The 12436-nt window shown below is 45.4% G+C and overlaps 1 long non-coding RNA gene across 2 annotated transcripts; it reads right to left on the minus strand.

Moving 5' to 3' along the window:
• Positions 1–6179: 6179 nt before the first annotated feature.
• LOC123147802 (uncharacterized) lies at positions 6180–11637 on the minus strand. Of its 2 annotated transcripts, XR_006473453.1 has the most exons (4): positions 11237–11637; positions 7676–10236; positions 7550–7595; positions 6180–6633 (listed from the first exon to the last, which is right to left on the minus strand). It is a non-coding gene; the product is annotated as an uncharacterized lncRNA (long non-coding RNA). The 2 variants fall into 2 exon arrangements; XR_006473452.1 differs by having other exon boundaries at positions 6180–7595.
• Positions 11638–12436: the final 799 nt, after the last annotated feature.

Genomic DNA, 12436 nt, shown 5'->3' on the forward strand with positions numbered 1-12436 from the left:
GTGGTACCTCAGAAGGACACCTTTCAGTATTTGGGGTCAATGCTGTAGGAGGATGGGGGTATTGATGAAGATGTGAACCATCGAATCAAAGCTGGATGGATGAAGTGGCGCCAAGCTTCTGGCATTCTCTGTGACAAGAGAGTGCCACAAAAGCTAAAAGGCAAGTTCTACAGGACGGCGGTTCGACCCGCAATGTTGTATGGCGCTGAGTGTTGGCCAACTAAAAGGCGACATGTTCAACAGTTAGGTGTGGCGGAGATGCGTATGTTGAGATGGATGTGTGGCCACACGAGGAAGGATCGAGTCCGGAATGATGATATACGAGATAGAGTTGGGGTAGCACCAATTGAAGAGAAGCTTGTCCAACATCGTCTGAGATGGCTTGGGCATATTCAGCGCAGGCCTCCAGAAGTTCCGGTGCATAGTGGACGGCTAAAGCGTGCGGAGAATGTAAGGAGAGGGCGGGGTAGACCGAATTTGACATGGGAGGAGTCCGTTAAGAGAGACCTGAAGGATTGGAGTATCACCAAAGAGCTAGCTATGGACAGGGGTGCGTGGAAGCTTGCTATCCATGTGCCAGAGCCATGAGTTGGTTGCGATATCTTATGGGTTTCACCTCTAGCCTACCCCAACTTGTTTGGGACTAAAGGCTTTGTTGTTGTTGTTGTTGTTGAAGCTTACTGCTGCTGCTCTCTCTCTAAAGTTTATGTAATTTAAGATGTTTAGTACATGTAATATTCAGATTTTATAAGAGCTTGCAACTTGATTATTGTTCAGTTTTTATCTGTAAAATTCTATGTTCCAAATAGTGTATGTCTTGTTGCTTTGGGAATTAACTGATATATGATATGTTGTTGCTTTGGTAACTAGTGCTCTATCAGCTTATATGTGTGTTCACCCTGTGTATTTCTTCGCGTTGTACTCGTTAATTTTTACTAGTAATTTTTAGTTGTTCAATATTGTTGTGTTGATCCGTGGTACTAGTCTTGTGATTTGTATAATCTCGTCCATATATGCTTAGTCACTCGTGCACTGCTCTTATTTCGAAGAAACTTGTTCAATTTTGTAGTATATGTTTTAGCTCCAGTACTTGTGTTATAAAGGTCTGTGATATAAATGCCTCTTCCTTCCCTTATATACGTCTGCTAGATATATTTGTGACCATCTCTTGTTATTTTCTTTTTGTCGATGACGATGTCCTGTGTCAGTATTTAGTTTCTAAAATAATAACAAAATACCAAAAAGACAGTAAGATAATCTGAACCTCCCCTTGCTTATTTTCATTTTCTTTGTTGTCAACCTTGTTTAGTTTAGGTTTTATTTTCTGCATTTGTCTCTCAAAATTGTGTTACCTAGATTTAGCCAAGCATAGTCGTCGTCGCCTAGTCCCTGTGGGGAACACGACACTCGCAGTTCGGGCGAAATATCCCGCTGTACTTTCAACTGATTAATCAGGCAAAGGTTTAAGCTCAAACACGGGATCACCCTTGGGTGGAGGAGGATCCCCTAAGATTTCAAGAGGCAAGTTGTGATGCAGAATAGGTTCTTGTTTAAAGAATACTTCATCTATTTCCATTATTTCTTTCATGAACATATCATTTTCATGGTCTAGCAAATAGTGTTCTAAAGGATCACTAGGAGGTACGGCAATAGAAGCAAGACCAATAATTTTATCATTGCTAGGTAATTCTTCCTCACGATGTTGTTTACTAAATTTAGAGAAATTAAACTCATGAACCATATCATCCAAGCCAACAGTAACAACATTCTTGGTGCAATCTATGGTAGCATTGACAGTATTTAAGAAGGGCCTACCAAATATAATGGGACTAAAGCTATCTTGTGGGGAAGTAAGAACAAGAAAATCAGCAGGATATTTAGTTTTCCCACACAAGACTTCAACATCTCTAACAATTCCAATTGGTGAAATAGTATCTCTATTGGCAAGTTTAATTGTGACATCAATATCTTCTAACTCAACAGGTGCAATTTCATTCTTAATTTCTTTGTATAAGTCATGAGGTATAACACTAGCACTAGCACCCATATCACATAAGCCATGATAACAATGATGTCCTATTTTAACAAAAATAACAGGCACGCCTACCACATGTCGATGTTTATCTTTAGCACAAGGTTTAGCAATTCTAGCAGTTTCACCTTCGAATTGAATAACATGCCCATCAATATTATCAGACAAGAGATCTTTAACAATAGCAATATTAGGTTCTACTTTAACTTGTTCAGGAGGTGTATAAGTTCTAATATTGCTTTTACGAATAACAGTTGAAGCTTTAGCATGATCCTCTATTCTAACAGGGAAAGGTGGTTTCTCAATATAAGAAGTAGGAACAATAGGATCATTATAAGTGACAGTCTTTTCTTCAACTTTAATAGGTGCAACTACTTTTACTTCTATGGGAGGATGATATTTAAACCACTTCTCCTTAGGGAGATCAACATAAGTAGCAAAAGATTCATAGAAAGAAGCTACTATCTCAGAGTCAAGCCCATATTTAGTGCTAAACTTACGGAAAATATCGGTATCCATAAAAGATTTAACACAATCAAACTTAGGTGTCATACCTGACTCCTTACCTTCGTCGAGGTCCCAATCTTCAGAGTTGCGTTTAATTCTATCCAATAAATTCCATCTGAATTCAATAGTCTTCATCATAAAAGAGCCAGCACAAGAAGTATCGAGCATGGTGCGATTGTTTTCAAAAAGCCGAGCATAAAAACTTTGCATAATTATTTCTCTTGAGAGCTCATGATTGGGGCATGAATATAACATTGACTTAAGCCTCCCCCAAGCTTGAGCGATGCTTTCTCCTTCGCGAGGCCAGAAATTATATATATAATTGCGATCACGATGAACAACATGCATAGGGTAATACTTTTGATGAAATTCCAGCTTCAATCTTTTATAGTCCCATGATCTCATGTCATCACATAGCCTATACCATATCAATGTGTCTCCCTTCAAATATAAAGGGAAGACCTTCTTCTTAGCAACATCATCGAGTATACCTGCAAGCTTAAATAATCCACGAACTTCATCCACATATATTAAGTGCTCATCAGGATGCTTTATTCCATCTCCTGTAAAAGGATTAGCTAGCAGTTTTTCTATCAAACCCGAAGGATACTCATAAGGAATTTCATTTTCAATAGGTTCAGTAGGTTGAGGAGCAACTCTTTGCTCTACTGGACGGGGTGAAGATACTCTAAACAAGCCCCTCAGAGAATTACTTTCCATAGTAACAAGTGACAGTAAATTTTAGCACACTATATAAATTTTTCCTTACCAAATTCCACCTACCAAAGGCGCTACACTCCTCGGCAACGGCGCCAGAAAAGAGTCTTGATGACCGTCAGTGTCAAAACCGGCGGATCTCGGGTACGGGGTCCCGAACTGTGCGTCTAGGCCGGATGGTAACAGGAGGCAGGGGACACGATGTTTTACCTAGGTTCGGGCCCTCTTGATGGAGGTAAAACCCTACGTCCTGCTTGATTAATATTGATGATATGGGTAGTACAAGAGTAGATCTACGACGAGATCAGAGAGGCTAAACCCTAGAAGCTAGCCTATGGTATGATTGTATGTTGTGATTGTTGTCCTACGGACTAAAACCCTTCGGTTTATATAAACACCGGACATGGTTAGGGTTACACAAGGTCGGTTACAAAGGAGGAGATATCTATATCCATATTGCCTAGCTTGCCTTCCACGCCAAGTAGAGTCCCATCTGGACACGAGACGAAGTCTTTAATCTTGTATCTTCATAGTATAACAGTCCGGCCAATGGAGATAGTCCGGCTGTCCGGAGACCCCCTAATCTAGGACTCCCTCAGTAGCCCCTGAATCAGGATTCAATGACGATGAGTCCGGCGCGCGGTATTGTCTTCGGCATTGCAAGGCGGGTTCCTTCTCCGAATACATCACAGAAGAACTTGAAAACGAGGATAGTGTCCGACCCTGCAAAATAAGTTCCACGTACCACCGTAGAGAGAATAATATTTTCGCAGATCTAATTTGCTGGCTTGTTTTGGCAGCATGACGTTATGTCACGGCCTGGTGATTATTCGAACCGTTTCCTTTAACCAGCCCCGCACATAACGCGGGTCAGTTTTTTGACACGTCTTGTCAAAGCAGAGATCGTGTCCCTTTATTACGGGATTCTCATCAATACGGGCGTGGGTAACCCAACCGCGCCATCAATTACGGCGCTTGGGGGATAAGCGAGTTTTACAAGGCAACAGGGGACGCTTAGCTTCGTCCGCCCATATAAAGGGATAAGGATTCACCTTTCTATCCACGCCTTCTTCCTCCTTTGCTCATCCGTTTTCGCACACTCAAACTCTAACGCCCAAGTCCGCTCTTCCCACCTCAACCTTCTCCAACCATGTCCGGAGCGGGAGGCAGGTGGATGGTCTCCTCTGTCACGAAGGGAGACATCAAGAAGCTGCGCGGAGCCGGATACTTAGTCGCGAACATCGTGCATCGGCTGCCCGCTGCGGGGCAGATCGTCCCTACCCCGGAACCTCATGAGAGGGTAGTTTTCCTGCACCACTTCCTCCGCGGACTAGGGTTTCCCCTCCATCCATTCGTCCGTGGTCTCATGTTCTACTACGGGCTGGACTTTCATGATCTGGCCCCGAACTTCATCCTCAACATTTCGGCGTTCATCATCGTGTGTGAGGCTTTCCTCCGCATCCGGCCCCACTTCGGCCTGTGGTTAAAGACCTTCAATATCAAGCCGAAAGTAGTACGAGGCCAACAAGCTGAATGCGGCGGAGCCATGGTGGGCAAGATGCCCAACGTCATAGGGCTCGAAGGCTCCTTCGTGGAGATGATAAAGGGATGGCAATCGGCGTGGTTCTATATCACCGAGCCGTGCGATGCCAAATGGGCGGCAGCCCCTGAGTTTCGATCCTGATTCCCAACATGGCTCACTTCCTGGAAAGAGAAGGGCTTGTCGTGGGGTTCATCGGTGGAGCTGGATGGACTCCAGAAATGTATCCGGAGTATGGCGAGCAAGAAGCTCAAGCTTGTCAACATAGTCCAAGTTATGCTCATCCGCCGGATCCTCCCGTGTCAACAATGAGATTTTACCTTGTGGGAGTTCGACCCGGCCCAGCACCCGACTCTGAGCAAGCTCTTCGATACGACGCACAAGGACGTCTGGAAGGTGCTATTCAAGGGCGCCGAGGTCCCCCCTTCTCTCGCCGAGGACCGCGGACTAAGTGCAAAGCGTCTAGCGCGCTCGGTGAGTTCAATACGTCCCGCAGGACATTTATTTTCCCTAGCTTAATTATGCGCGGGGTCTAATCTCCATGCCTTTGATAGGACTGGGTGGAGATGTCGAGGCAGATTAACTGTCCGGCCCCTTTGCCCGAAGACACTGCGAGCGCTCTCCTGACGGAGATGCTGACTCCGGCTCCTTACAAGGTGTCGGAGAAGACCAAGAAGGCCAAGGGAACCCGAAAGAGTTCTCGGCGCCAGGTGTTATCGGACTCATTGTCTGATAACTCTGCGGCACACTCCTCCCTCGAAGACGAGGAGGAAGAAGAAGATGCTCCCCCTCCAGGCGGGGGAGACAAGAAAAGGAAGGCCGCCCCAACTGGGGAGGCCGAAGGGTCCAAGAAGGGGAGAACTCTCCTTCCGGACAGTTCCACCGCCACCGACAAGGGCGAAGACGAGTGGTTGCCCCAGGCCAAGCCCCCGGGGAGATCGTAAGTATTCGGATACACTACACCACAACACTACTTTCCCAACATACAGATTGGTTGGGAAAATAGCTTCCGCTCACAAATAGTCGGTTGGGAAAGACTATTGCCGACCAACATGGTCTGCTGGGGAAAGTCCAAACGAGAAAGCCTTTTCCCGACCGACATATCTTTCCCGACCGACTGTTGGACGGCTAAAGGAAACATTACTGACCAACTTTCTGTTGGTCCTGGCACGAACCTTTCCCGACCGATTTTCTCTTACAAACCTTTCCTGGCCGACTGTTTGACGGCAATATCTTTGCCGACCAACTTTTCGTTGGCCCAGCCATGAACCTTTCCAAACCAATAATCTGATGGTATTATCTTTGCCAACCAACTTTCTGTTGGCCCTAGCATGAACCTTTCCCGACCAACAATGGGACAGTGCTTCCTTTTGCCGACCGACGGTTCATCTGCCCTTTGCCAATGGTATTTGGCATATTATATTATCAAAACAATATCAATCATGTTACATATCTCATCATTATCTATCAACTTACAATAACTTGCATGTACTCCCAAATATTAAACTAGAACCAAACAAAAATAACACTAATAATTCTCATAATAGAGGTAACTAAATAAGAGGAAACATTTGTCTGGGTGACCGAAACACCCGATAGGTTTATAAAATGATAGATACATGTCCGACGATTCAATGCTTGCTCTTACACAAAGATATCCTTTACAAAATGGTAGCTACAAGATGCATTGGTGTTCCTCCATTACAGAAGATATCTAGTTGACGCAAACTGACAGCTTCATGGTTCTTTCTTATTCCTCTTATTCCTCGTCTTTCAAATTTTCCTATAACAAACAATCTACCATGTGTACGATGAGATGGTCTCCCCTGTACGCTATCTGAAAATGTCCAGATCCAGTTATTTGTTTTGATGAATTCATATTATAAACACAAGTTATCCCATAGTGCATTACTGTGATTAAATTCTCATTTACATTGTTCATTCTTTAAACTGAAAAATGAAGCCAACAACAAATATTTCACTACATTTTAGGGATGATATATTTGACCATCAAACTATATATAGTATGATTGATCGTATTATGTCTCCTTTTTCATGTCTCCTTGATACATGTATATGTATAGCTAAACATATCCCGCAGCAACGCGCGGGGTATCATCTAGTTAGTATCATATAGCTAAGTATTAGAGATACACCTTACTGGTGTTTTCTATCCATGTGAGAAGTACAATATTTTAGTTAACTTTGTTACTCTTTAGTAGTGGCTATAAATTGAATGGCACTGAAAGGGATGTTGCTATCTTCCTGGTGGCTGCAATAGATACATGGACACAAAAAACATAATGCTATGTTCCTAGTGGCAGCAGATACATTGGGGATATTACAGTTTGCAGAACCATGGTATTTTCACTTTGAGCTAGCTAGGGAGCCTGGTGGCTGCAATATTTGGACCAAACACCTCAAAGTATTTTCAAAACTGCAGTTTTTTTCCAGAAACTACGCTATTAAAAATACTTTGCATCCAAACTGGGCTTAAATGAACACAGGGAAGCAACTATTACTAAATAAGTAGCAGCAAGGATTCCATGATAAACTTATGGAATCTGGTCATCATGGAATCTTTTTTCACTTTGAGCTAGGATTCCTTGATAAATTCCACGATGACCAGATTACATGATGGACTCTTCATGCACTTTAGCTAGCTAGGGAGCACCAAGAAGAAGCTCTTGTACAGTACCAAGTGGTCATGATAACAACAGGATCACATAAATAGTGAATCACAACATAAATACCTTAGTGGCGGGATGAGGAAGATACCCCTGGCTTGTAGGGTTTCATCTACCAAAGTGAACATGAATCAGTATGACACGTCAAACAATTTGAGCCAAGTAGACAAAACACATATTGTTGGTGATTACCTTGCTAGATGGCCATGCAATGGACCTTGTGACAACATCGGCGACAAATCGTAAACCATCATATTCATAAGGCAGCGTTGCATCCCTTGTGATCACAACATTGACAAAAACCTCATGAGAAGATCTAGGAGGCTACAAGAAAATTACTCCCTCCGTTCCTTGATATAAGGTGTATAGATTTTTGAGAATAAGTCCAAAATATAAGGTAGCAAGAAGATCTAGGAGGCTACAAGAAAATTACTCCCTCCGTTCCTTGATATAAGGTGTATAGATTTTTTGAGAATAAGTCCAAAATATAAGGTGTATTGCATTTCACCACTCGTTTGGATAAATTTTTAATGGATTTGATTACATTTCCTTATATAGGGCAAGCTCCTCTATTTTCTCATGTCAATTAGTCATGTGCAATCTCGCCCAAGACTTGTGAAATTTTCCCTCCATGTGCGTTCTTTAATTTCCGTGCCAAAAACTACACACCCTATACTTAGGAATGGAGGGAGTATCATATATATATTGTTTGTGACTCTTGCTCCCGGATGTATGAGGCACTTCATTGGCGCGATTCTTTTTGATGATAGCACTGCAAGACTATAAGAAAAAAAAGTAAGGAGATTTATGATGACTAGACACGTTTACAACAACACTGCCTACTGTTTTGTTATCTTATTTTTTTCGACAAAGGGTGTATTTTATTAGCTCAAAAAGGATCATAAAAAGGATACAAACTCAAAGAGCACACACCTAGCCTCTGCATAGGTAGGATGCACACAGCCAACACAAACACACACACACACACACACACACACACACAAAAACACGGCGACAAATAGCAAAGTCATATAAGACCAAAGCTATGCGTAGCCGAGGAAAAAAGAAAAACCCAAAGTGATCAGAGCCACGATCGGCAAACTACATTGAACACCATATCCGCACCAATTATCTAATGACATCACACAGACGACAAGGTTCTTCAACAGCAACGCCTTGAAGAAGGGAGCGACACTCAAGCGTCACCGTCACCGGATCTAACCACCAAGATCAGAATCTAGGTTTTCACCCTGAAGAATCAGTCGGAGCTTATCCGTGCAATGCCTTCAACAAGGTAACGACATAAAAAACATCGCCATTGCCAGGGCCAGGCCTAGGCGTTCACCCCGGACCTCACGACCGGGTGCTCAAGTAGCACCACCATCGAAGTCATGCAAGTGTTGTCGCCGCCACTTTTTTCATGATCCCAGCAGTTACATGCGATGTGACCGCCGCCACTGCACAACCATTCCTCTGCGTCAAGTGCTCGCCCATAATTTGCATCCCACTGCCGAAGTCAGCCACTCGATCTTGAGATGAACCAAAGATCTTGCAATGACCACCGTCTCCGTGGAGCCGTAGGAGGTCGCTGCAGCACGGTGTGCAATCACCCTCACTCGGTCGACCAAATCTGAATCACCACCACCAAGCCGTGGATCATAGCGCCGCGGGTGGTCACCACCAGATCCATGGTTGCCGGCCGTGAACCTTCATGGGATCGCGATGCTCTCTTACCATGCCCATGTAAGATGTCGTTGTAGATGTTAGTGCATCCGTACATGAGCCATCGTAGATGTCAGCACATCCGTACACGAGCCATGGCCGTAGCGAGGAGTCACCGCACTTCAGAATCAAGCGCGCCGCCTAGAGCCCACAAGGGCCATCAGGCGGCTGCATGCACGAAGATCCAAAAGATGCTTGATGAGCCACCATGCATCCATGTAAGCATGCATCTTGTACCTTATTACGTGGTTGACACATGCGAACAAGATGCCTTGTTCAGCCATGATCTGGAGTCCTGGTACGTCGGCCGCCAGAGGAGATACCACGAAGCTGTGGACTTGTAGCCGCTGGTCGACCACTTGATCCACAGGGACGACCCCGAAAAGATCACAGGCCACCCTGCAGCTCACACCGCGTGCGGTGCCGGCTAACCGCGCAGCAAATCTGCCACAACCACATCCCACTACACCGCCTCCGCTACACATAGAAAGAGTCCTCGCTGTCGCCATCAGCCGCATGGACTTTGCCCGACGACGTCCTCCGGCGACGGCGAGGGGGGCACACTTAGAGCCTGCCGGCGGAGGGCGGAGGAGATGTTGCCGCCCGTGTCGCCCGGAGACGACGCGGGGCCGATCCATTTTTTCAGGAGGAGACATGGAGACGTCTCCGTTGCAGTTTGTTATCTTATACCCCCTCCGTCCCAAAATAAGTGTCTTAACTTTGTACTAACTCTAGTACAAAGTTATACTAAGGTTGAGACATTTATTTTGGGACGGAGGGAGCACATTGTTTGTGTTTTGAGAATGATTACATGCATATGTGTTTATTTATGTCCAGAACAGAGTCTGCTGCAGGGATATACTACAGTTTTGGTATGTGGATGGATATACTACAGTTTTGATTTAGCAGAATGACTTACTTCATTTTCTTCTATGGTCCTACTTCTCTGTAGTTTATACTCTACCACTTTCAGTTGTTCCTCCGTGACCCCACCATCTTTAGCTTTCCGCTTGCGCTTACCATTTTCCATCCTGCAAAAGACACACTATATGAGTAAATCGCTGAAAATAGAAAATATTAGTGGATCAAACACAAGACTTATGAGGCACTACATCAAGAAAATCATATACTGCTCCACAGTATCTTTTGTATGCATCATAATCAGTCTACACAGTGTTAGTTTCTAGGTTAATTTTGGTTGTAGTTGCTTGCAGGGAAACATGACAACAATAAACCTGTCTATATGTCTATATGCTACCATGATTCAAGATGAGCTTGATTCAGGCCATTGTGGGACAGGTCCTTTTCTTTGAGAGGCGGGAAGCAAGAACAATGCAGCGAGAGTTCTGCATTGTGATTCCACGGTTCTTTCCTCCGGCTGGATGTGGTTCTCTAGCAAAATGGTGTACACTAAAATGAAGTGAAACAAGGAAAGCAAGACAGCCATGTCGCAAGGCTATCTATGTTTGGCTTGAGCCATCTTACAAGCAAGGAAGAACTATTGTTGTGTTGTTTTTCATGGGCGGCATGAAGAAGAATTTAGTAAGAAAGTAAAGTATGAAGAAGATTTTAGTAAGAAAAATTAATTGAGTATTTGGGAAGTTGGATGGCGGTATGCTGACTAGCCATTGTCGTGAACTCAGCCAAGAAATGTGATTAGCTGGAGCGGCACGCACACTAGAAACACATCCATTTGTACTGCACAGAAGCTTCGCTTCAGAGAGAACAAGTTAGTTTCACAATTTTTTACAAAGAAGCTACAGGCTGCCAACAGAACTCGGTACTGCAAAAAAAATAAATCTAACATAAATCAATTTCCATCTAACATAAGTCAGTACTATAAAAATATATTAAATCTACATAAACAACACCAACAGAATACTGACGGGGCAAATAACAGTCTTCTACCCATAATCCACAGTGAGCTCCCTCACTCCCAGTTCATCTCTTAACAAACTTTGTAATACAAAATTGATGCGGCAAAAAAACTGGACGCAAAGACAGAGGAATGTATGGAGGGAGGAGTTGTACCTCAGCCGCTTCGGTGCCCCTGCCCAGCCAAAGACAGAGAGGGATGCCCTTGACCAGGCGCACGCTGCCCCAATCCAAACCTGCCACTGCGTGTGTCTTCGTGAGCTGTACGGTGGAGATGGGGAGGTTAGGCCAGGGATGTTGGAGAGAGGCGGCCAACCAGAGAGAGAGCAAGAGGGCATGGAGCCGGCGGCGGAGAGAGGCATGACGGAGTTAGGTTGCGTTGTAGGGGCAGGGCGGCGTGGGTGATGCTACAGAGGAAGGGCGCGTGGGGCAGCGGTGGGATTGACCGTCGGACGGCTGTAGCCGCAGGCGGCGGTCGGGCATGGGGCGCCGGCGTGCATGGGGAACAGCAGGAGAGATCTAGGGATTTCGTGGGTGGGGAACGAATGGAGCATGGCGCGACGGCAATCCTTGTGATTTTAAGGGGGAAAACTTCGCAGGCTGGGCCTGTTTGGCGCTAATTTTTTGGGCTATTGGCGTAGGAGGCCCACTTTAGCGTCCAACTGTTGGTCGGGGTTATTTGCCGACCGATGCTCCATGGGCCATAACAGAATCCCCGACCGACCGTTAGACAGTATACGTTGTACCATTCCCGACCGACAGCAGGTCAGCGTAAACAGGTTTCCCGACCCACAGTCTATTAGAAATTTTCCTCTCCGATTGTGGGTCGGTAATAGTGACTTTTTTCCAACAGACGTCAGTACGGAATTCTAGTACGTGGTGTAGTGATACCAAAGTAACTCATAGCATTCCTTTGTCGCACTGCTTTCCCTAACATCGAACATGATTATGCAGGCCGCCGTGAACCAGCATCGATGTATCATCGGACGGCTCCCTGAGCTCGTCGGACATGGATAGCGATCCAGTCCCGACCGCCACCTCCCCTCATCCTGCTGATGACGCCGAGGTGCTTTCTCAAGAGGCACCGGGTTGAGGGGAGACAGTCCTGGAGGCACCTCAAGGCGACCTTCCAGACTCCTGGAGCCGCGGGGACGGGGCCCCCGAGAGCTCCGAGTTCGGCCCTCAGCCGAACACCGCGCCGGACCCTCCAACGGTTCCGGGCTCGGGCAGGAGGCCTCCTTCTAAGAGGGGCAAGACGCCTGTGCCGGTGACCTCTGCCCATCTAGAGGCACCGGACAATCTACTAGAAGCGCTTCGCAGCGCTTCCATCGACGAGGAGCACCACACTATCATGAG

Source organism: Triticum aestivum, chromosome 7A (genome assembly GCF_018294505.1).
Source record: "Triticum aestivum cultivar Chinese Spring chromosome 7A, IWGSC CS RefSeq v2.1, whole genome shotgun sequence".
Classification (NCBI taxonomy): Eukaryota; Viridiplantae; Streptophyta; class Magnoliopsida; order Poales; family Poaceae; genus Triticum; species Triticum aestivum.